This window comes from Dendrobates tinctorius, unplaced genomic scaffold, assembly GCF_039654945.1.
Source record: "Dendrobates tinctorius isolate UK_male_01 unplaced genomic scaffold, ASM3965494v1 ptg000016l, whole genome shotgun sequence".
Taxonomy (NCBI): Eukaryota; Metazoa; Chordata; class Amphibia; order Anura; family Dendrobatidae; genus Dendrobates; species Dendrobates tinctorius.
This window is the reverse complement of record NW_027361684.1, coordinates 18,357,432-18,370,389: the sequence shown is the minus strand read 5'-3', so window position 1 is coordinate 18,370,389 and position 12,958 is coordinate 18,357,432. Positions and strand designations below refer to the sequence as shown.

General features: G+C 40.7%; 1 protein-coding gene across 1 annotated transcript in view; it reads left to right on the top strand.

Moving 5' to 3' along the window:
• The window catches only part of LRRC75A (leucine rich repeat containing 75A), a 478,221-nt gene that overhangs the window by 238,109 nt on the left and 227,154 nt on the right, over nucleotides 1-12,958 (top strand). The gene's annotated exons all lie outside the window — the stretch shown is intronic.

Here is a 12,958-nt window from a genome sequence, read left to right as displayed (position 1 = left end):
ATGGGTGAGGATACAGTAGGCGAGGGTAGAGCTGGTTGTGCAGCGGTTTGGTGGATCGGTGGTTACTGCAAGTTGTAGGCTTGTCAGAAGAGGTGGGTTTTCAGGTTCTTTTTAAAGGTTAATTTGTTCCCAATCATGGGACACAACACTAGCGAGTGCTGTCTGATTTTTATGCAGGGGTGTGTGACAGGTTAGAATAGAATAGATAGAATAGATATGTACACATAGAATACATAGATATATACAGTAGATGTCAATAACACACACACATATATATGTATTTATATAACATTAAAGTAGATAGATAGATAGATAGATAGATAGATAGATAGATAGATAGATAGATAGATAGAAGAAAAGCCGGCAATTCAGCAGCTGCGTAGTGAATGCAAATACATGGGCCATACACATAGTGAACAAGTCTGTAGGACAGTGTTCACACCACCAAAAGACTGACACAGAAAAACACAGTAAAACAAACGTGTAAAAATACTCTGCTGTAAAAAAGTAACAGTAAACAGCAAGTGCTAGTAAAAAGATAACAAATATTTGGTTGATACGTTTTTTGCAAAAAATGTATACTAAGCCGCTCTACCAAACGTCAAGGTAACCCCATATCAGAGCAGTCGCTAACTGATGTATTTAAAGGGAATCTGTCACCTCTTTTTTCGACTATGAGCTGCCGGCACTGACATCAGGGGTGTCACAGTCCAATTCTTGGATCTGTGTCAGATTCGAGAATCCCTCATTTAAACCTTTTTTTTTCCTTTCAGGCCTGGGAGCTTAATATGGGTTTTTGCCCCCGGTGGCCACAGGGATTATTACATGTCTGTTTTGTTTCCCTGCTGATGTGACCACTCCCTTTTCCTATATAAGGTCACATGGTGTATCAGCAGGTGTTGGTTATAGCAGTTCCTTTTTGGATTCCAACCACGGTGAAGTTGCAGCTGGCTCTGAGGTGTTTAGCCACTGCTGAATTTGGTGCTGAACTGCGCTGTCTGGTGTTTGCCGCAGAGAAAGATGGTGAAGGTAGCAGCTGGCTATGAGGTATCGAGCCACTGCTGACAGTTAATCCGGTGATGAACTCTGCTGCCCGGTGACTGCAGCAGAGATAGATGGTGAAGGTAGCAGCTTGCAATGAGATGGCTAGTCACTGCTGAAAGCTGATCGGGTGCTGCACTCTACTGCCTGGTGACTGCAGCATAGAAAGATAAGTGTTTTGGTGTTTTCCCCTTTTTCCTTTGTGTGTATTAGTGCAGCGGTGGGACCAGTGTCCGCACTATCCAGTTCCCTAGCAAGGGATAGGTGCAGGGATAGTGAGGGATTCAGGTATCCTGCTCGGCGACAGGTGAAGAGCCTGTATAGGGAACGTTAGGAGTGTTTAGGGACACTGCCTCAGGGGAGTGCAGGAGGTCTCCACGTCCCCGTTCCCTATTGCAGAGCTCACCGTTGTAACTGTTTCCCCGGTGTTCCCCTTTTGTCTTGTTGATTCAGTTACCGACCTGCGTGTTGTGTCACACAGGACAGGTACACGTGACACTTGTCTTGTTGCTTTAGTTACCGACCTGCGGGTCATGTCACACAGAACAGGTACACGTGGCAAGGGGCTTATCTACAGCATTCTGTAATGCTGTAGATAAGCCCCCGATGTAACCTGAAAGATAAGAAAAAAGTGTTAGATTATACTCACCCCGGCGTCCGGTCCGGTTCGATGGGTGTCCCCGTCTGGTGCAGCGCCTCCCATCTTCATACGATGCCGTCCTCTTCATTCCTTTCTGACGTGGCTCCTGCGCAGGCGGACCGCCCCTTGGTGAGTATAATATAACTCCTTTTTCTTCTCTTTCAGGTTACATCAGGGGCTTATCTACAGCATTACAGAATGCTGTAGATAAGCCCCTGATATTGGTGCCAGCAGCTCATATTCGAAAAAAGGGTGACAGATTCCCTTTAAAAACCTGATCATGTGTACCTATATGAGCAGGATTCAGACAAGTAATGTCCGATGTGCACACTCTATACAGTAGAAGACGGCGTTTATGTGCATGGTCCACAAGCCCACAAGGGAGGGGTGGAAACCTCCTTAATCCTGTGAAAACAAGAAACCAATTGAATACAAACACATGGGCCATGCACACAGTGAGCAAGTCTGTAGGACAGTGTTCACACCACCAAAAGACTGAAACACAGAAAAACACAGTAAAAACATATAAAAATACTCTGCTGTAAAAAAGTAACAGTAAACAGCAAGTGCTAGTAAAATGATAACAAAACAGGGTATTTGGTTGATACGTTTTTTGAAAAAATGTATACTAAGCCGCTCTACCAAACGTCAAGGTAACCCCATATCAGAGTAGTCGCTAACTGATGATCATGTGTATAGTAACTATATGAGCAGGATTCAGACAGATAGTGCTTAGTGTAAAATCACTGCAGGAGCCGACAGGATAGAAGAGATGGATTACATACAGTAAATACATATAGAATAGGTAGATATACAGATGTCTATGACAAATACAATTAGTATAGTTTGTGTGCAAAATATTGTACATGTATTTAACTAAGAAAAGATTATTTCTCTTAAAAAAATGGAGTTGGCTCCCGTGTAAATTTCCTAACCATCAGAGGGGAGGGCCGACGGCTTGTGTAGATGTTTATAGCCTGGGACTGAGGTAATACCCATGGAGCTTCCCAGGCTATTAATATTAGCTCACAACTGTATACTTAGCCTTTACTGGCTACTAAAATGGGGGACCCCCCAAAAAATGGTGTAGGGTTACCCTATAAATAACCAGCAAAGGCTATGTAGACAGCTGCAGGCTGATATTAATAGCCTAGGAAGGGGCCATGGATACTGCCCCCCCGGCTAAAAACATCAGCTCTCAACCACCCCGAAAAAGCAGAAAAAGCACAGATGCACCAATTCTGGCCCTTAGCCTCACTCTTCCCACTTGCCCTGTAGCAGTGGCAAGTGGGGTGATAGTGGGGGGGGTTGATGTCACCTTTGTATTGTCAGGTAACATCAAGCCCAAAGGTTAGTAATGGAGAGGCATCAATAAAACGACCCATCACTAACCCCATAGTCACATTGTATGAAGACACCCAGAATAAACTCCTTTAATTGAAAGGACACAGAATCCTTTAATAAATCTTAATTAAACCATACTTACGACCTCGCCCATTCCACCCACACCTTTGTCATTTACAAAAGAGTTAAAAAAAACCAATATTCCTCACCTTTCCACAGAGATGCTGCTAATCCATTTGTCCCATGACGGATGCCACCATACAGTCTTTCATCCAGCAGACACTGAACACCGTGTTCTCAGTGTCTCTCTGTAAAGGCCTGAAAAAGTTCTCCTGCTCGCAGTGCCATCAGACAGGGAATAGGAGTTCACAGCCAATTAACTCACTTCACCTTTCTGATGTCGGCACGAGCACCATGAGAAATTTTCCCACTGCGCTCACGCTGGCGTCAGGTGAAATGAGTTCATTGGCTGTGAACTCGCAGTGACAATGGTAGATATATAGGGAAAAAGTGCTTAGTGTATGAATTAGTAATTCATAGAAAATTCAATAAATTAATAATAATAATAAAAATATAACACTATATACAGTTATACAATTAGATGCCAAGTGCAAAAGGAGTGCTTCATATAACATGCTGCATACTATGGCATAAATGTCTATGTTTCCCTCATAAGCATATAAAAAGGTGAGCCAGTCCTGATGCGACCATGGAAGAGACCACACAGTTACAGAAGTTATGAAACAGTAAATATAGTAAAACTCGATCAACTGAACCATATCACTTCAAATGTTTGCACCTGATATGCATTTCACCATTGCTTCATCAGGGAAAAAGGAAGTGATATTAACCCCTTTCTGCCATTGAATGTACTATCCCGTCCATGTGACCTGGGACTTAATTCCCATGGACGAGATAGTACGTCATAGCGATCAGCGGCGCCACAGCTGACACCCGGCACTAGAGTCAGGGGTGGTCACGGACCGCCCTCGGCACATTAACTCCACATTAACTCCTTCCGTGCTTCCCTGAGAGCCCCGGAGCAGCGAGATGTGCTGCCCTGTCCGAGGGTATCCTTCCCTGCAAGATGGACGTGGGGATCTGAAGGGCGGCGGCTTCCTCAGTGCCTGCAGAGAGCAGGCACCAGGAAGCCTGTCAGATCGCTGATCTGACAGAGTGCTGTCCAAACTGTCAGATCAGTGATCTGACACATTACAGTGATGTCCCCCCCGGTACAATAAATTAAAGTTAAAAAAAAAGTAAAAATAATTTATAAAAATCCCTAAATAAATTATATAAAAACAAATTCCCTAATAAATTCTTTTTTTGGAAATAAAAAAAACAAACAATAAAAGTACACATATTTAGTATCACCGCGTCCATAACGACCTGCCCTATAAAACTGTCCCACTAGTTAACCCCTTAAGAAATAAAAATGATAAACAAAGCAAAAAACAATACTTTATCATCATACCGCCGAACAAAAAGTGCAATAGCATGCAATCAAAAAGATGGATATAAATAAACATGGTACCACTGAAAACGTCATCTTGTCCCGCAAAAAATGAACCACCACACAGCGTCATCAGTGAAAAAATAAAAAAGTTATAGCTCGCAGATTAAAGTGATGCAAAAATAATTATTTTTTATAAAAAATTGTTTTCATTGCATAAAAGCGCCAAAACATAAAAAATGACATAAATGAGGTATCGCTGTAATCATACTGACCAGAAGAATAAAACCGCTTTATCAATTTTACCACACGTGGAACGGTGTAAACGCACCCCCCAAAAGAAATTCATGAAATTCTGGTTTTTGTTCATTCTGCGTCCCAAAAATCGGAATAAAAAGCGATCAAAAAATGTTATGTGCCCGAAAATGGTACCAATAAAAATGTCAACTCGTCCCGCAAAAAATAAGACCTCACATGACTCGGTGGGTCAAAATATGGAAAGATTCTAGCTCTCAAAATGTGGTGATTCAAAAACTATTTTTACAATAAAAATCGACTTTTAGCGTGTGACAGCTGCCAAACATTAAAACCCGCTAAAAATAGTAAATCCCCCCTTTATCACCCCCTTAGTTAGGGAAAAATAATAAAATAAAAAATATATATTTTTCCATTTTGCCATTAGGGTTAGGGCTAGAGTTAGGGCTAAGGTTAGGGCTAGGGCTAGGGCTGAGGCTGAGATTAGGGTTAGGGGTGTGTTGGGGTTAGGGTTAGAGTTAGAATTGGGGGTTTCCACTGTTTAGGCACATCAGGGGCTCCCCAAATGCAACATGGCATCTGATCTCAATTCCAGCCAACTCTGCGTTGAAAAAGTCAAACGGTGCTCCTTCAAGCTCTGCCATGCGCCCAAATAGTGGTTTACCCCCACATATGGGGTACCAGCCTATTCAGGACAAATTGCACAACAACTTTTGGGGTCCAATTTCTCCTGTTACCCTTAGGAAAATAAAAAATTGGGCGCAAAAATATAATTTTTGTGGAAAAAAATATATGATTTTTTTTATTTTTATGGCTCTACATTATAAACTTTTGTGAAGAACTTGGGGGTTCAAAGTGCTCACCACACATCTAGATAAGTTCATTGGGGGGTCTAGTTTCCCAAATGGGGTCACTTGTGGGGGGTTTCAACAGTTTAGGCACATTAGAGGCTCTCCAAACGCAACATGACACTTGCAGACCATTCCATCAAAGTCAGCATTCCAAAACATCACTACTTTCGTTCCAAGCCCCGACGTGGGCCCATACAGTAGTTTTCTCCCACAAATGCGGTATCAGTGTACTCAGGACAAATTGGGCAACAACATTTGGGGTCCAATTTCTTCTGGAACCCTTGGGAAAATAAAAAAAATTGGGGACTAAAAGATCATGTTTGTGGAAAAAATATGATTTTTTTATTTTCACGCCCGGGTGTTATAAATTTCTGTGAAGCACTTGGGGGTTCAAAGTGCTCACCACACATCTAGATAAGTTCCTTGGGGGGTCTAATTTCCAAAATGGTGTCATTTGTGGGGGGTTTCCACTGTTTAGGCACATCAGTGGCTTTCCAAACGCGGCATGGCGTCCGAGCTCAATTCCAGCCAAAAAAAAATCAAATGGCGCTGCTTCCCTTCCGAGCTCTGCCATGCGCCTAAATAGTGGTTTACCCCCACATGTGGGGTATCAGCGTACTCAGGACAAATTGCACAATAACTTTTGGGATCCTGTTACCCTTGTGAAAATAAAAATTGGGGGTGAAAAGATAATTTTTGTGGAAAAAATATGATTTTTTAATTTTACGGCTGTACGTTATAAACTTCTGTGAAGCCCTTGGGGGTTCAAAGTTCTCACCACACATCTAGATACGTTCCCTGGGGGGTCTAGTTTCCAAAATGGTGTCATTTGTGGGGGTTTTCCATTGTTTTGGCATATCAGGGGCTTTCCAAACGCGACATGGCGTTTAATCTCAATTCCAGCCAAAAAAGTCAAATGGCGCTGCTTCCCTTCTGAGCTCTGCCATGCGCCCAAATAGTCATTTACCCCCACATATGGGGTATCAGCATACTCAGGACAAATTGCACAATAACTTTTGGGGTCCTGTTACCCTTGGGAAAATAAAAATTGGGGATGAAAATATCATTTTTTGGAAAAAATATCATTTTTTAATTGTACGGTTGTACGTTATAAACTTTTGTGAAACCCTTGGGGGTTGAAAGTTCTCACCACATATCTAGATAAGTTCCTTGGGGGGTCTAGTTTCCAAAATAGAGTCACTTGTGGGGGGTTTCCATTGTTTAGGCACATCAGGGGCTCTCCAAGTGTGACATGGCGTCCGATCTGAATTCCAGCCAATTTTGCGTTGAAAAAGTCAAACGGCGCTCCTTCCCTTCTGAGCTCTGCCATGCGCCGAAACAGTGGTTCCCCCCAAATATCAGGTATCAGCATACTCAGGACAACTTGCACAATAACTTTTGCAGTCCAATTTCTCCAGTTACCATAGGTAAAATAAAAAAATTGGACCTGAAGTAATTTTTTTGTGAAAACAAATTAAATGTTCATTTTTTTTAAACATTCAAAAAATTCCTGTGAAGCACCTGAAGGGTTAATAAACTTCTTGAATGTGGTTTTGAGCACCTTGAGGGGTGCAGTTTTTAGAATGATGTCACTTTTGGGTATTTTCTATCATATAGAACCCTCAAAGTGACTTCAAATTTGATGTGGTCCCTGAAAATAAAATATTGTTGTAAAAATGAGAAATCGCTGGTCAACTTTTAACCCTTATAACTTTTTAACAAAAAAAATTTTGGTTCTCAAATTGTGCTGATGTAAAGTAAACATGTGGGAAATGTTATTTATTAAGTTTTTTGTGTGCCATATCTCTGTGATTTAATTGCATAAAAATTCAAAGTTGGAAAATTGCGAAATTTTCCAAATTTTCGCCAAATTTCCATTTTTTTCACAAATAAACGCAAGTTGCATCAAGGGGTTAAAGGGGTTGTCCTTTTTCAACTTTTTAGCTCTCATTGCATTTCAAAAGGCAGGCCATACATCTTTGTAACTACATGGTTTAGGAGCTTGGAGGAGTTGGGTTGGATTTATCTTGTGACTGTTGCTTGGCTTTGGTTGTTTGATAATCTATTTTTTCTCCTTTAATTTTTCCCTTCCTTCACTCCCCATTGTATCCCTCTGTTGTTTGTGAGTGCATATTTGTATGATTAGTATTTTCCTTTATCCTTATACGTATTCACTTGTTAGTCTGGTTGTTGTATTTCCATACAGTAGTTCTCCCTTCTTTCCTGGGTGGGGGAGGGGAATAGACAAAGGGCGGATTCAGGAGCTCAGCAAGGTACGTGGCCCTGGCATCTTCACCATTAGAAGTAATCTGGTGAACAGGGATAGATAGGATGCCCCCTAGGATTAGGGACAGGTTAGGAGCCCCTAGCTCTTGGATACCCGAGAACAGAGTCGTGACACCTTTCTTCACTCCTGTAGAATGTAAGTTCTTATGATCAGTAGTGCCCTCTGTCTCTCTCCTGTATTATATAAACTCTTATGCTCTCTCTCCTTCCCCAAATTTTATTTTGTGAACAGTTGCAAGCTTTCCAGTATTGAGATTTATTAGGCGCCAATCGAATTTCTTGGAAAAATTGATGAAGTCAGCAAATTCAAATTTCAGATGATTAACTCTTTTCTAGATGCCACTTTACCTTATTTTATGAAAGATTCTGATTGTCACTTAATATCCTGTAGTTTGTTGGATTTAAGGTAACAATCTATCAACTCTTTTTAATTACACAAGATGGTATAAAAATCTCCAATAGAAGCAAGTTGACTTAGTATTGATAATGTGTAACTGCAGTTCCTAAGCACTCGTATATCACTAATTATATTGATTAAGCTGTAGTGTTGTATATTGGCACAGCATGGATGATTTACATTAATAGAGTTAACTGGGTGATTGTGCTTAAAGATTTCTAAAGAAGAGGACAGATTTATAGATTACTTGACCTCATCATGAAAAAAAAATCTGTCTGTGCACATTTATCAGAACAATTAACACAAAAACTCATAGATTCCTGTGTTCTGCACAGGCGCTGATTAAGGTCATAGTTTTAGTTGACACAGGACGAAACTGGTGACAGGTTCCCTTTAAGTTTCTTGTGTTTCGCATTCTATTATTCTATGTCAGGCTCTTGATTTACAATAGAGCTGTCTGTCTGAAAAGGTCCAGATGACCTAGTATCCCTGTTTAATGCATTTATAGTATGTGATGAAAATACTAATATGGTACGTACAAGACAAGATGATATATTCCATATCACTTATATTGAAAATCTCCTCGGCCGTAGCTTGACCAATTCACATTATCCTGACCTTGACAAATGCCTTTCAGGCTTTGTAAGCAGTTCAAGCAACAACAAAAACATGTGCCTGTGGGAAGATAGGGGTAGTTTGGAAGTCTTTGATAACCCTTGAAGTGACTGAACACAGATCATGTGCACAGCAATGCCGTTTTAACATTGCTGTGCATTATGTCTGTTTCATGGGGGGGGGGGCTTTGTGGGTTTATATTCTGGTAGATTCTGGGTGGAATCCGCCTGAAAAAGACGTCGTGTTCACGTAGCCTTGTTGTGAGTAGGCATGTGTAGTAGCTCAGTCCCATCACCTACTACCTCTTGTGATTGTGCAGACCAGCTTGTGAGAATCAGGGCTACTTTTTAACAGAAATCTGCATTTAAAACCTAGCAAGGAATTTGTTAATTAATTTGCACCAGTTTTGTAGTGTGAAAAAGTTCAAAAGATCTGCTGAGCTAAGTGATTAGCTGCTGCGTTGTTGATGCAACGTCGTCACCGCAGCAGCCAGTGGACAACCACCTGAATAGCAATGGAGACGAAGGCGCTGGGCCAAGGTAGGGTGAGGTCTGGATGTTTCTATTATTTTTAAAGGGAATCTGTTAGCAGGGCTTTGTTATTTAATATGACAACATCATGGTGTTGAGACAGAGACCCTGATTCCAGTGATGTATCACTTAGCTTATTTGATGCAACAGTTATGACAGAATAACAGTATTCCCTGCTGCAGATGTAGCAGAACTCAGTTGTTGAGCTATGTATAACCCCTGCCCCATGACTGTATAGGATGTATAAGGCCAGTTGCCTTGTAGTGATAATCTTCTGCTGATAAAACACTGATTGTATTGAAATAGCAAAGCACAGCTCAGTAACTGACACATTACTGTTATCAGGGTCTCTGCTCCAACATTAGGATGCTCTCTGATTACATTGCAAAAATCTGATGACAGATTTCCAGTAATACAGGCACACCGATGGCGTGCCAAAATAGGTGCACTCTATACTGCAAAATAATTTGCAACCTTTTTTGCCATTATTGAAAAGTGGCAAATAAAATTTGTGGACTTGTATTGACGGGATGTGGCTGGCATATTTCCCATGAGTCAACAGCAAATTTATATTCCATAAAGACAGACATTGGCACAAGGTTTAGCACACCTTTTTTTCAATGTGTTTATAAGATGTGATGTGCCAAATATGTTAAAAGGGATTTGGCACATTTTACTCCAGTTCACTTCAGCTTACTGCTGGCATATGAAATAAATCGCTACCAGTCACATCCATACGCGGAAGATTTTTTTTCCCCTTAATTATTTTAATTTAAAGCTTGTCACATTTTACGTAATTTAATAGAGTAAAGTAATGTTTATCGTGGGACTGCCTGGTTATGACATTTGGTCCGAGCACACACGGTGATTCACAGACCGGCTGTGTGTCTCCTGACCCGAACTTGCCAACCTCATTGTCAGATATAAGGCTGTGAAGTTCAGGACAGTAGACTCTCAGCCGGTCCGTGAATCACGAGCCATAAAGGACCTTGATGTGTGAATATGGCCTTAACAGGGGCTCAACCTGTAAAAAGCTCTTGGAGAAATAATGCAAATCATTGCAGAAATCTCACAAAGCTGAGTTTGCCAATTAGTGATTGCATTATTGTGTACATAGTGATGGAGGCAGCGACTTTTTCCTCCGCCACAACTCTTAACAGCATGAGTGTCTTGAGAACACCGATTCGGTTAACAACCTAGCAGACAAAGCGGCCTATGACCAGACAGGCCCTTCTGGCATTTGCCAGAATTCACAGATGGCCAGTCCGACCCTGGATGCCAGGAATATATATATATACAGCTCTGGCAAAAATTAAGAGACCACCACATCAAAACCCAGTCATGGGCAGCCCATTCTCCAGACCCGAACCCCATTGAAAACCTCTGGAATGTAATCAAGAGGATGATGGATAGTCACAAGCCATCAAACAAAGAAGAACTGCTTACATTTTTGCACCAGAAGCAGTGTGAAAGACTGGTGGAAAGCATGGCAAGACGCATGAAAGCTGTGATTAAAAATCATGGTTATTCCACAAAATATTGATTTCTGAACTCTTCCGGAGTTAAAACATCAGTATTGATGTTTGTAAATGATTATGAACTTTTTTTTTCTTTGCATTATTTGAGGTCTGAAAGCACTGATTGTTGTTTTCTTTAATTTTGACCATTGAAAAAAAACAAAACAATTTATTGCTTGGAAATTCAGAGACATGTTGTTGTCAGTAGTTTGTAGACTAAAAGAACAATTTACATTTTACTCAAAAATATAGCTAGAAAGAGAAAAATCAGACAAACTGAACATTTGGAAGTGGTCTCTTAATTTTTGCCAGAGCTGTATATACAGTATAACAGTGTATAGTTAATGCTTTCCCTTTAAGGATGAGGACTGTAGCAAAAATTGAAAACTTTTGGTAATTAGCTTATATAGATGAATATTCTTATAGTTCTGTCATTGTTTCATCCACAGGAATTCTGCATGATAAGCTCCAAATAGCTGGAAGATGATTAATCACAAGCAGAGTAGTTTGCTGTATAGTATGGTTATAGGTTTAATACGTTCTTTTCAAGTTAACAGAATTGTAGAGTAGAGCACATGGTCAGCATATTGTATCATACATTGTCAATTCATTAAAATACAACGGCCACCAGGAATAGGATATTCAGCCTTTAATATGAGCACTTCACAGTATTAGGTGACAGATGTGTGGGGCACTTATTGTGAGAAGTTTTATAAGATAGATAGATAGATAGATAGATAGATAGATAGACAGATAAATGCAGCATAGAAGACCCAAACAGTTCTGGAGTGCAGTTAGGAGGCTGCGTTTCCCATGTAACTGAGGCTAATATACCAGCCCCAGTTACAAGGAAAATAAGATGAAAATCACAAAATATTTAAATGCCCCCTCCACCTCCCAAAGGTATTTTAAGAATTTATGGGGGGGGGGGCAAAGTGTGTAAAATAAATAAATAAAAAACAGAAAAGATAATTAATAATAAAAAAAAATGCCATTGTCAATCCAAATTGCTGTTAATAACCCCAGCCCTGTAAAAAAAAAACATGTACCGTAAGTGAAAACTTTACAGTTCTTTAAATCACATGTAGAAAAAAAATCTAAAAATGTGCATTGTATGGAGCGGGGGTAAATGATTCGGTCTTGAACTGCTTAACCCCTTTCCGACATGGGGCGTAAATTTACACCGATTTCAGACTCCCTTCCTTTGATGTGGGTTCTGGTGGTGAGCCCACATCTTTCCCGACTCATCTCAGTTGTTTTGAACAGCTGACATGTGCCCGGAACAGCCGTGGGTGGAATTGCGATCCACTCGCAGCTATTAACCTATTAAATGCCGCTGTCAAACGCTGACAGCAATATTTAATCTGCGCTTCCAACCATCAGGCTGGAAATCCGCCCATCGGTGACCCACGTCATGTGATCATGTGTCACTGATAGGTTGGCATGACAACTAGAGGTCTCCTGGAGACCACTATGGTTGTCACTGCCGGATTGCTATGAGCGCCGCCCGGTGGTCGGCGCTCATAGCGAATCAGCAATTCTGCTACATACAGTTGAACTGATCATCGCTTGTATGTAGCAGAGCCAATCGGGTTATGGCAACTTCTAGTCTCCCATGGAGACTATTGAAGCATGCCAAAAGTAAAAAAAAAAAAAAAAAAAAAGTTTTTAAAATAAAACAATACAAAAATCAAACATACACATATTTGGTTTTGCGGGTTCAGAATCGCCCGATCTGTCAATAAAAAAAGAATTAACTCAATCGCTAAATGGCGTAGAGAGAAAACAGTCAAAATGCCAGAATTACCTTTTTTTGGTCGCCGCAACATTGCATTAAAATTCAATAACGGGCAATCAAAACATTGTCTCTGCACCAAAATGGTATCATTAAAAACATCAATGTGGCACGCAAAAAATAAGCCCCCACCCGACCCGAGATCACGAAAAATGGAGACGCTGCGGGTATCGGAAAAATTTCGCATTTTTTTATCACAGTTTGGAATTTTTTTTTTCACCACTTGGATAAAAA